Source organism: Psammomys obesus, unplaced genomic scaffold (assembly GCF_907164565.1).
Source record: "Psammomys obesus unplaced genomic scaffold, mPsaObe1.curated_primary_1811, whole genome shotgun sequence".
Classification (NCBI taxonomy): Eukaryota; Metazoa; Chordata; class Mammalia; order Rodentia; family Muridae; genus Psammomys; species Psammomys obesus.
This window is the reverse complement of record NW_026591643.1, coordinates 7,679,617-7,693,013: the sequence shown is the minus strand read 5'-3', so window position 1 is coordinate 7,693,013 and position 13,397 is coordinate 7,679,617. Positions and strand designations below refer to the sequence as shown.

At 38.6% G+C, this 13,397-nt stretch overlaps 1 protein-coding gene and 1 pseudogene across 3 annotated transcripts in view; both read left to right on the top strand.

Moving 5' to 3' along the window:
- The window catches only part of Astn2 (astrotactin 2), a 1,010,996-nt gene that overhangs the window by 306,440 nt on the left and 691,159 nt on the right, over nucleotides 1–13,397 (top strand). The window lies entirely within an intron of this gene.
- On the top strand, nucleotides 5,317–5,414 carry LOC129680183 (U6 spliceosomal RNA; annotated as a pseudogene).

Genomic DNA, 13,397 nt, shown 5'->3' with positions numbered 1-13,397 from the left:
AAGGAAGGAAGGAAGGAAGGAAGGAAGGAAGGAAGGAAGGAAGGAAGACGTTTTATAGCTCATTGTATACAAATAGTAATATGCCAAGGCTATGCTAATTGCCTATAGCATGGGCAACCCATCTTGCAGCTGGAGTTGTTGAAGGTTATGATTGTTCACTGTGCAAACTGAAAGTAAGTGCAAGAATTTAAGATATATGCTGTGGAAGGTATGAGGTAAATCTTATGTAAGGCTGTGTTTACACCAGTAATGATTTTACATTTCAGTAGCCATGAATATCCCATTGCATTCCTTGTGGAATGAAGCAAGAGCCTTTCATTTTTCATGGAAAGGATTGATGGGTTAAATATGGCTGTGAAGGAGCCCTGTATTCCTACTTTTTAAGATGGCCGCTCATCACTTCTTTTACCTTAAGGATGAGATGATATTTTGGGTCACTTCTTTTGGTTGGTGGTGGGAATGTCTCCACTTGGTCTCTCGACTTGATGCTTTTATCACAGAACCTAGTGAAATAATGAAAAGGCTGTTCTGCAAAATACTACGCCTGGCATTGTCAATGTGCATTGGGAACTAGGAAAGTGATTACCTCTGTGATTACTGCTGATATCAGAACTCCATGCTATTTCATGTAGCTATAGAATGTTTTCTATGATTAGTATTCCTCGGTTCTGTAGGTCTTAATGTGAGCAACTAATGAACTACCTTAGAAATGTCCAGTGATCTTATGTCACTGTATGATTACCCTAATAAATGGTCATAGCTCTTAACAATGAAGTGTGTGCGCGCGCGTGTGTGTGTGTCTCCATTCTTGATCCCTTTCCCATGGGTATCCTGGCTGTTTCCAAGTCATTGGTTTAGGTCTGATAATTATTTCAGGTCCGGAAACTGGGCGTGTGATTAATGTTCTGTTAGTTCTTGCCAGCATCACACTTGCTCACTTGGCAGGAAGACCTGGAATATGTGTGGGGAGGGCAGAGTTCTCAGCTACCCTGGAAACGCATGCTAAGAGCTTTGTATCTCTTCCATGTGGAACAATAGCCAAAATATTTTGTACATTTTCAGCATTTCATAATATATAAATATATACAATTTCTTTTCCTTTATGGCTCTGAAAATATATATCATTTACTTTAATGTAAAATAATAGCTTTTAGCATAGGGAAATTGGTTTTTATGTTCTAATGCCATTATCCTTCAATGTGCATGCTCTCTCTCATATATGTATCTGTATATAGACTTTTATACACATATATGTAATATGTATATATGTATATTTATATATATTCATATTCCCAGGTCTTCTAAACTTCTAAACTTCTAAAGTCATACCTCAAAGCTTCCTATGAAATACAGAATAATTTGCAGTACTATTGAAGCTACCCCTTATTTTTTTCAGTTATGTACCTATACTGTATCTGGTAATGTGTATATTAGTAACGCTGCTTTTCCTGTTAACATATTTTAAAATAAAATTCACTTTGAAAATAAGCCAGAAAGATAATCTGTCCAAAACCATGCATTGAAAACAGGCTGAGCTCAACTGTGTATTCAAGCATGAGTTCTTTCTCCTACTCATAGGGCTGGCTCTGCTTTGAACAATACAGTCAATAAGTCCGCATCCAGTTCATCTGGTGGTGTAGTGACGGGTGCGTTACACAGTACAGAGATCTCCAGAAAACATTTCTAGACTTTCTCCACTGTCCTCGCCACCCTGTTCATACTATTCTTTGGTACTTACGTTCATTTAATCAGCAACCAATTCTGGAACTGAGAGTGCTTTGGGAAATAACATACCTTGTCTAATAAAATCAATTTCATTACTCCCAATTCCCTAGTGAATTTACCCACTTAACGAAATAGCCAGGTTCCTTAAAAGTATATGTCTGTGCAAGAAATTTACCAGTCTCCATGTGGATCTTATCTAGGAAGGAAAAGGAGATTTTTAATGTTCCGTATGCTGCTCACTTTGGAATTTTTCTCCTGTTTCTTTTTAAAGCAGTATCTTTCATGCATTCAGCTGGATGTATTGAACATGATGTGTGTATCTGTGTGCATGAGAGAGAGACAGAAAGGAGTAACTAAGAGTGTGGTAATAGAACAAAGAGGTACTGCTACTCCTACGACTCTACTCTAATGTAACAGAAGGACAGTGAATGGAGCTGCCATGCCATCTCAGAAAGCAATAAATGCTATGGAAAAAATAATGTAGAAGGAAATAGAATGAGGAGATATCAGAACAGGAGCTCTCACATAAGATGATTCAGGGAAGGCTTATCTATTGAGGTAGCTTTAATACAGAGATGTAGATGAAGTGACTCCAAAGTATTCTAGGCAGGGAAAGACAGTGCTATGGCCCTGGTACCCAACCAAAATTAATGTCTTTGAAGGGCCAAGTTTTGAGGTGTGGAGCCCTGTTCTGAGAGAAGGGAGGCTGAGGAAGCAGCATGTGACTCCATGATTCTAAACAGTTGTTTTGTGAAGCACCGTTCCAGATTAATGAAAAGCCATTGGACACTCATAAACAGGGGTTACAAGATGCTTGATTTTCATTTCTAATAATTTGTATGGAAGTGGCATTGAAGATGTAGAATCGTGGAGAGTGGCAGAAAATGCTCAGCACTGTTAAACAGAGAATATGACAATTTAAGCTGAGATTGCAGCTGTGGAGATGGTAAGAGATGAGCAAACCTGTAGGTTTTAAGTAGAAACAACTGGTGCTTAGGTATGGATTGGCTCTTCCCTAGGACAGAAATAAGGAGAAGTTCACCATGACTATCATATTTACCGTGTTCTCTCCAAGTTATATCTGTGCCTGGAGACACACTTTCTAGCATGAAGGAGACTAGCCAAAGAAGCTGACTAGGCGTCATATCCAACAATGCTAACTACTCCGTCATGGCCTCTCAGCTAAACTGAATAATAGCTTTCAATCTGTAAGCTAAACAGAAAACTCCTTTTGTTTTATAAGAAAAAAATAGGGGAGTTTAGGATGTTACATGTGCCATGTGGTAACATGGAGAGACCCATAGTGCAGACAGCAGTATCTTGAATCTCAGCTAGTGATGTTTTTCATGCCACTAGCTTATGAACCCCTTTGAACAGTAACATTAACTTGTGCCTTGCCTGTGTGACATATGAAACAAAACATAAGTTATATGAACTTTTTACATCACAGTGATTACAAAAAAACCCATCTATTCATGTTTTCCCTGCATAAATTCAGTGCACCCCGTGTGTGCCTGGTACCTGTGGAGACTAGAAGAGGGTGTTGGATTTCGTGAGGCCAGCATTAAACCTATGTACTCTGAAATGCCAAGTGGTCTATCCAGGCCTGTCACATACTGGCTGAGAGCTGTGGGGTCAGGGGGAGTTATATCCATGGGATATGAAATTTACCCCAGGATTCATTTTTAGGTCTTGAAGAAATGTGGAGTATGTCATGATGCTGCTTTCTACTGAGGCAGAAATGAAAAAGAACAGAGGGGTAGGTTGGTAGCTTGGGGAAAAGAAAAGGCAATCTCAGCACATGCAAAACATTTCACATTGGGATCAACAGGCTAATAACTCCACAAATAGGATTAAAATTAGAGCATCATTTCGGAATGTCTGCAGTTCCATGGGAGTTTCAGTAGGAACTCTTCTTTCTTTATTCCTCTGGCCAACACAGCTTGACCACATATACTTCTTACGAGGTACCACACCAAGAACTACAGGAAGGGAAAGATGCTGGAGACAGTGGGGGACTGAGAGAACTCTTCTCATCTTCAAAGCACTCCCTGCCATCAGTCATTCTTTCCTAAAGCAGATTTGTTGAAACAACTCTGGACAATTAAATTTATGTTGTCATTTTCCACCTTAAAAATATGTCCTTGCTCTCTTCTCCCAAAGCTGTGTAAAACTCTAAACTTGTTCAAGAAAGAAAAAGAAAAGTGCAAATAGCAAATTTAATTTAGTTCCTTCCATTTGGATCTCAGCTAATTAAATTTTGTATTTATCCAGAATTATTTACATGTCTGGCCCAGAGGAAATGGATCTTTACCAGCTTGAGGGAAACAGAGGTTCCCCATCCGCAATAAAGACTCTCCCATTACCTGACTGAGGCATTGATTGTTCTGGAAACTTCATTGTTGTCAGCACCAACTACTATTCTACCGCAGTATGACCATACCATACAGAGAGCTGTGAACAATACTGGGTGTGGAGACTGAAGATTCTTTCCCCAGTCAGGCCACTTCTGTCATCTCAGCACATTAGTGATGTCAAACTATGGTTGAGTCATGTAATTGTTATTGGACCTAATTAGATGACAGGTGGGATGACAATGTCATAAGATCCCTGCAAACCTCACCGCATGTTTTCTAAGATAACCAATGATACGCTAATCCCAGCGAATCTGCTAGGCATGGGACAGCACAGGACCAAGGTAGGCATATTCCTGTATAGACCGATTGCTTTGAAAGATGGGTTCTGTAAAGAATTTAGAACCAAACTCATATGGTTGCCTTCCCATATGAACATTTTCTTAAATGATATTGAGGGAGACCCAAACAATGGGAGGGTTATATACTACCAATATATTTTTATTGTGACTGCACAGGTTTATCATACATAACCTACTCAAATACTGGGCTAATTATACAAAAATTCCAAGTAGTTCCTTAGTAATACAAAGCTGCAGCGTTCTTTCAATGCGCCCTCTAAATTTAGCTTCACAAAAACCCTGAAGTGTAGGAATCACCTTAAAAATGTGGGACTCCAGGTTTAAGGAGAGCAAGCCATGCAGTTAAGAAACTGTGAATGGTGACTATTGCTACACAAGAAATAGCCACAGAGCTTTGTGCTTAAGAACATCATCATTACTGATATTATTACTACTGTTACTATATTTTAATTTGCTCATAGTTCTTTGTATTGGGAATTTGGGAAAGAATAAACCAACAGTGCTCACTTGGGGCCTTAATGTAACACCAACAGCAGGTAGAGCTGCAGGTATCTGATGCTGCTAGCGAGATGCTGACCCACACAAACTGTTGATCTCTGCTGCTGCTGTGATCTTTTTGCCTCCACGGGCCTTTTGAGAAGCTCTGAGGAGTTAGAGTCTATGGATCAAGTCTGATTTCTGTAGCACTGCCCTACTAGGAAGAACTAGACGAGGGTGCACAGCCCCTTCTGACCTTGCTTCTGCCATTTGTTTTCATTCAAAGCAGTAAGAAGCCCTCATGAATGAACAGAGACCACCACAACTCAATAGAAACATTTGCAAAAGAATTGAGAGACTGTGTTTAAAACCACCACAGAATTCAAGAAGCGAGATTTGTGCTTATATCAGCAGCACATATATTAAAACTAATGACACAGAGATTAGCATGGCCCCTACACAAGGATGATAAATTCCTGAAGTGTTTCATATTCTTGTAAAGTAAGATTCATCCATATATTCTCATCCCAGTATTTTTCCCTATCCTGTGTTGGATATATGATGGATATTCAGTACACAAAACAATTCCAAGTTAATGTGGTATGTAGAAAAAAGTCCCCTAGTTGCTGAAAAAAGAAATTATTTTGCTAAAATCACAACATCTGATAAATCATTGAATTGTCTCTCCTCCAATTTCATGCTTGAAATTCATAGAAGAGAGGACTTCTGTCCCTCTGGGATTTCCTCTCTGCCCTTGAATGACAACACCAAGAAGAAGGTGATTTGGGAACAAGTCTTAGATTATGTATTACTCATATGTTTGACCAGGAACTCAGTGCACTCTTCAATCTGGTAAATGACAGAGATATTATATAATGGTTCCGCTCACTTTAGAAATGTTGTGGGGCTGCTGTGGCTCAGCAGTGGAGTGCTTCCCCTGCAGATTCAAGAACCTAGGTTACATATTTCATTTAAAAAGGCAGAATTCAATTCTTTACAGACCTGGAAAGAAAAATTCTCAACATCATATGGAATAACAAGAAACTCAGAATTGCTAAAACAATCCTCTACAATAAAAGATCTTCTGGAGGTATCTCCATCCCTGATCTCAAGCTGTACTATAGAGCAACAGTAATAAAAACTGCGTGGTACTGCATAGAAACAGATTGGTGGATCAATAGACCCGAACAGAAGACCCAGAAATAAACCCACACAACTATGGACACCTGATCTTTGACAAAGATGCCAAAACCATACAATGGAAAAAAGACAGCATATTCAACAAACGGTGCTGGTCTAACTGGATGTCTACATGTAGAAAAATGCAAATAGATCCATAATTATCATCCTGCACAAAACTAAAGTCTAAGAGGATCAAAGACCTCAACATGAAACCAGACACATTACATCACTTAGAAGAAAAAGTGTGGAAGAGCCTTGAACTCATTGGTACAGGAGACAACTTCCAGAACAGAGCACCAACAGCACAGGCTCTAAGAGCAACAATCAATAAATGGGACCTCATGAAACTGAAAAGCTTCTATAAAGCAAATGACACTGTCATCAAAACAAATAGACAGCCTACAGATTGGAAAGAATCTTCACCAACCCTTTATCTGACAGAGGACTCATATCCAGTATATATAAAGAACTAATGAAGCTGAAAAGCAGCAAACCAAATAATCCAATTAAAAAACGGGGAACAGAGCTAAACAGAGAATTCTCTGTAGAGGAACATAGAATGGCAGAGAAACACTTACAGAAATGCTCAACATCATTAGCCATTAAAGAAACGCAAATCAAAACGACACTGAGATTTTACCTTACACCCATCAGAATGGCCAAGATGAAAAACTCGAGTGACAACACCTGCTGGAGAGGTTGTGGAGAAAGGGAAGCCCTCCTCCACTGCTGGTGGGAATGTAAACTTGTACAACCACTCTGGAAATCAATCTGGCGCTTCCTCAGAGAACTAGGAATAGCGCTTCCTCAAGATCCAGCCATACCACTCCTGGGCATATATCCAAAAGAGGCTCAAGTACACAATAAGGACATTTGCTCAACCATGTTTGTAGTAGCTTTATTTGTAATAGCCACAAGCTGGAAACAGCCCAGATGACCCTCAAATGAAGAATGGATGCAGAAATTCTGGTACATCTACACAATGGAATATTACTCAGCAATGAAAAATAAGGAAATCATGAAATTTTCAGGTAAAAGGTGGGATCTGGAAAAGATCATCCTGAGTGAGCTGTCCCAGAAGTAGAAAGACACACACGGTATATACTCACTTATATAGACATGTAATATAGGATAAACCTACTAAAATCTGTACATCTAAAGAAACTAACCGAGAGAGAGGACCCTGACTAAAATTGTCAATCCCCATCCCGAAAGGCAAAGAAGATCGACATCACAAGAAGAAGAAGAAAACAGGAAAGAAGCTAGAAACCTGCCATGGAGGTCCTCTGAAAAGCTCTGCCCTGCAGACTATCAAAGCAGACGTTGAGACTTATGGCCAACTGTTTGGCAGAGTGCATGGAATCTTATGTAAGAATTGGGAAATAATAAGATCTGGAGAGGACAGGAACCTCACAAGGACAGCAACAGAACCAGAAAATTTGAACACAGGGGTCTTCCCAGAGACTCATACTCCAACCAAGTACCAGGCATGGAGATAACCTAGAACCCCTGCACAGATGTAGCCCATGGCAGTTCAGTGTCCAAGTGGGTTACATAGTAATGGGAAGAGGGACTGCCTCTGACATAATCTGATTGTCCTGCTCTTTGATCACCTACCCCTGAGGGGACAGCAGCCTTACCAGGCCACAGAAGATGACAATGCAGCCATTCCTGATGTGATCTGATAGACTAATATCAGAAGGAAGGAGAGGAGGACCTCCCTTATCAGTGGAATTGGGGAGGGACATTCGTGAAGAAGGGAGTGGGAGGGTGGGACTGGGAGGGGAGAAGGGAGGAGCTTATGGGGGGATACAAAGTGAATAAAGTGTAATTAATAAAAGTAAAAAAAATAATAAAGTAAAAAATAAATGATTGCATACATGAAAAAAAAAATAAATAAAAAGACAGAATCTTTAAAGGTCCCTAAAGAACAGGCAGAAAAAATTAAAAAAAAAAATTCTACTGCGCTGCCATCCAGAACAGCACCCATTTAAATTTTATTATGACTTTTCTCACAATGCACTAGTATTTTCCTATATTCAATTCTAGAATAAAAATTCCTATGCATAAGTTATATAAAATATACTGAGTTAGGCTTTGTGGTTTGGTGAGTTTTGGAAAACATTCCTGTTAGGAAATGTCTCCCACCTCTTCCTAAAGAATAATTGTGGGATCTAGAAAAGATCATTCTGCATGAGGTATCCCAGAAGGAGAAAGACACACATGGTATATACTCACTTATATAGACCTATAAGAAAAGATAAACATAATAAAATCTATACATCTAAAGAAGATAAACAAGAAAGAGGACACGGGGTAAGATGATCAATCCTCACTTAGAAAGACAAATGGGATGGACATTGGAAGTAGGAGAAAACAAGTAACAGGACAGGAGCCTACCCCAGAGGGCCTCTGAAAGACTCTACCTAGCAGTGTATCAAAGCAGATACTAAAACTCATAACCAAACCTTCCGCAGAGTGCAGGGAATCATATGAAAGAAGGGGGAGTTAGTATGACTTGGAGAGGACAGGAGCTTCACAAGGACCAAATTTATTGGCCACAGGGATCTTATATGAGACTGTTTATCCAACCAAGGACTATGTATGGATATAACCTAGAACCTCTGCTCGGATGTAGCCCATGGTAGCTCAGCAACCAAGTGTTTTTTTTTTTTTTTGTTTTGTTTTTTTTGTTTTTTTTTTTCTAGTAAAGGGAACAGGGACTATTTCTGACATGAACTGAATGGCAGGCTCTTTGACCTCCCCACCCCTCAAGGGAGGAGCAGTTCTGCTAGGCCACAGAGGAGGACTTTGCAGCCAGTCCTGAAGATACCTGATAAACCAGTATCAGATGTAAGGGGAGGAGGTTCTCCCCTACCAGTGGACTTGGAAAGGGGCAGGGAGGAGATGAGGGAGGGAGGGAGGGACTGGGAGAGAATGAGGGATCGGGACACGGCTGGGATACAGAGTTAATAAAATGTAACTGATAAGAAAAATAAAAATGAAAGAAAGAAAAAGAGAGAGAGAGAGAAAGATAGAAAGAAAGAAAGAAAGAAAGAAAGAAAGAAAGAAAGAAAGAAAGAAAGAAAGAAAGAAAGAAAGAAAGAAAGAAAGAACACCCTCGGCTTTTGTGAATGTCTATAGCACTAGCTTTATCCCCCACGTTAGGCAACCACAGATCTGATTTCTGGCACCAGAGTGTAGATTTGTCTTTTCCAGTGTCTCACTTATATGCAAGAAAATCATATATCTTTATTTGTGCCCAATGCTTCTGCTTCTGCACACTGATGCCACATTCATCTGCACTACTGAATATAGTTGTAGTTTGTTATCAATGTGAAATGGCCTTGTTAGGTATAAACATATTTCTATTTCATCTGTGTACCTGCTAATGGACACTTGAGATCATTCCAAGGTTTTGCTACTCTGAGTATAGCTGCTATGAATATATTCAGTACTGTATGTGGGTGTGTGCTTGTTTTCTTTTGAGTAAATAAACAGGAATGGGGTGTCTGGGTCATGCAGTTTATGTGGAAGATAGAAACTTTGAGAAAAAAAAATTTTAAACTCAGTGCATGATGTAAATTCTTACAAGCAATACAAGGTGCTTTTACTTTAAATCTTTGTCAAGGTTGATAAGGTCAATGTTTGTTAAACTACAGACTTCCTAATAGTTTTATAATTCTATCAGAAGATTTAATTTGCATTTTCTCTATGACTAAAGTGGCTAAGGGTCTGTCAGTTTGCTTGCGTACATTCATGTTTTTGAGACAATTTGTCAGAATGTTTGCTGACATTTTATTGGATTTTTTATGTCTAAGAATATCATATGCAAAAATATACAATATGGATACAAGTTCTTTATAGAATATGGATTTAAAGGGTTTTTTTCTGTTTGGGGGCTTAGATTTCTTAGTTTTACTTTTTATTAGATAAAAATGTTAATATTTGGAAAAAGAGCCATGAATTTGAAAGAGTTCAAGGAGGGGGATATGGAAGCATTTGAAAGGGCGAGAGAAAGAAAAGGGGAAATGTTACAATATTATTATAGTCTCAAAAACAAAAGAAATGATAAAAAATCTAACTTAAATTTTTTTTTACAGTCAATACAAATTCTTTTTAAAGATTTTTGTCTATTTGAAGGTTAGAAAGAGTTTTGTCTTTTATTTTCATCTAGAAACTGGAAAGGTTTAAGTCTTTTTAATTTTATTAATTACACTTTATTCACTTTGTATCCCCCCATAAGCCCCTCCCTTTTCCCCTCCCAGTTCCACCCTTCCGCCCCCTTCTTCACTCATGCCCCTCCCCAAGTCCACTGATAGGGGAGGTCTTCCTCTCCTTCTTTCTGATCTTAGTCTATCAGTTCTCATCAAAATTGGCTGCATTGTCATCTTCTGTGGCCTGGTAAGGCTGCTGTTCCCTCAAGGGGAGGTGATCAAAGAGCAGGCCAATCAGATTATGTCAGAGGCAGTCCCTCTTCCCATTACTATGTAACCCACTTGGACACTGAACTGCCATGGGCTACATCTGTGCAGGAGTTCTAGGTTATCTCCATGAATATAGTCCTTGGTTGGAGTATGAGTCTCTGGGAAGACCCCTGTGTTCAAATTTTCTGGTTCTGTTGCTCTCCTTGTGGAGTTCCTGTCCTCTCCAGCTCTTACTATTTCCCACTTCTTACCTAAGATTCCATGCACTCTGCCAAGGCTTAAGTCTTACATTTGGGTTTATGATCTGTGCTGAAATGACTTGTGATTGTTGGGAATGAGGGGTCTCTGTTAGTTTCTTTCAGCTTCTGCCTCTAGATATTCTTGAAATGTGTCAAAAAGATATTCCTTCAGCAACAGTGTCAAAAGTCAGCTGTGTATCTATCTGTGTGTATTTCTGGGCTTTATGACTGTTTTTTTTTTTTTTTTAAATCTGTATTTCTGTTCTCTCATGATACCATACTGCCTTAGTTCTCATAGCCTTATAGAAAATCTTGAAACCAAATAGTGCAAAACTTCTCGAGTTTGTTCTACTTTAAAAGCGCTTTGACATGACAGGCTACTTGTGCTCCTCTATACATTTGAGACTTTTCTCAACAATTTCTACTTTAAATGCCTGTTAAGATGATAACAACGATTGCGTGTAATTTGTATATATATTTAGGGGTGCCATCTTAAAATACTAAGTATTCAATCTACTTGAATTGTATTTTTGTCCATTTGTTTTGATTATTTTTTTTATTTCTTTTGCCATTGAAGTCAAGCATGCCTTCTGCTAAAGATTTCATTAACTGTTTGGACTATACTTCGCAATAGTGAAAGTGGAGGTGTTTTGAAACATCATTTTCGACTCGTCCTCCATCAATCTGTACGGCTACAATTGACTTCTTGTCTATTTTCTTCATATTTTCAGCCCCACTCAAAAGGAATTTACTCAGTTATTTTATAGATTTCATGCAACTATTTTTATAAATAGTTGTGTCATCTGCTAGGAAATGTATCTGTCCTCCTTCCTTTCAACTTATGGTAATTTACTTTGCTGTACTGAAATGGAAAAATCAAGAATCTGCGTGTTTCATCTCAGCAGTGACACTGTGCTGCGCATGGACCCCTTCCCTCCGTGTTCCTGTTGCCTGGGCTGATATCTTATACTAAGTTCTGTAAATTTTGTTCACTGCTCCTTTGCTCGCCTTTCACTTCTTTCTATCGTTCTTTCTTTCTTTCAATCGTTCTTTCTTTCTTTTTTTTTTTTTTGGCAGTCTCTAGATGTCTCTGTTTAGGCATTTTGTTATTGTCTAATGGACGTCTTAGTTATTCTGTAACTTCTTTTTTTTTATGCTTGCTTCTGTTTCTGCTTCTGGTCATGAAATAGCTGCTAATCTGTCATTGAATTCTTAATATTTTTTCATTCAGTATGTCCAGTGGTTCCCATTTATTATTTATTTTTTCTTTTAATTTTTCTTATGTCGGGCTGTCATATGTTCTTATGTGTATCTTGATCACATTCACTCATCCAATTATTTTCTAGAAATCTGTGGTATCTTCTGCCCAACTTCATGTCCTCCTTTGATATTTATTTGTCCATTTGTTTAACCCACTGAGTTCAATATGTGTGCGAATGTGGCATCCTCCACTGGGTAATGGGAACCCGACTAATGGCTGCACTCCAAAAGAAAAGTAGTTTTCTCTCTGCCAGCAGACACCAACTTGCCAGTATCCTCTTAGCTAGAGGTGAGGCCTCAGGATACCTTCCCCGTTCCTTCTAATAGGCTTGATTTTGTTCTGATCTTGGATAGGGAACCACAGCCACTATGAGCTCATGTATGTAATAGCCATGTCATGTCCAGAAAACAAAGCTTCACAGTAGTTCTCTTTTTGCCTCCTCTTCAACACCGTGCACTATATACACACACACACACACACAAACACACACACACACACACACACACACACACATATGTACTGTAGCCACACTCTTAAAAAATTATTCTGTCTCCAACAGTCATCAGCTCACTGGTAAATATTGATATATGCTTCCTGTAATAATTTTTTCCATTTTTATTCATTGAAACTACCAAGTGCCTAATTAATTTCAGGTATCAGAAACCTATCTGATAATTCTGACACTTATATCCTCTTAAGGACATTTGCAGTTGTCATTTCTCTTGGAAATGAGTAATGTTTTCTGCTTCTCTGTATATTGATTGACTTTAGATTGCTTTGGGGGATAGTTTAGTTTATTGTGATGAAGACCTTTAGATTTTGTAATATTTCATCACAGAACACTGATTTTTTTGAGAGTCTTAACTTGCATACTTTGAGACTTTCCTATAGCATGAAGTCGACTAAATTCCAGAATTCTGTAACTTTCAGCTGAGCTTGTTGGTGACTGCCTCATATCTGTGTGGCCCAGTAATCAACTAGACATATGCAGAAAACATTATGCAATGTGTGGATTCCCATTCATGATCTCTGCTTTTTTTTTCCTTATCTCATCTTATCTAAAGTACATCTACCAGACCTTCAGTGCATCAGGAGAAAACTGCTTGATGGACTAATAAACCTCATCTGTAAGTGTGGCTTACCTTTCGAGGGATAAACTTTGAAAGAAGGAAACTCATTTTCTGCTGTTTCATTGAAGTTTCATCTTCTCTCCAGAATATGATGTTCTTTCCTTTCTAGAAACCACAATTAGTGTTTTATCTTTTGATCTAAATTTATCATTGTGTGTGTAGTAAGGTCGGGAGATCAGTGTTTTATTCTTGTGTAACATATGCAGAATCTCCATGTTTAATGCTAATATTTGTTAACAT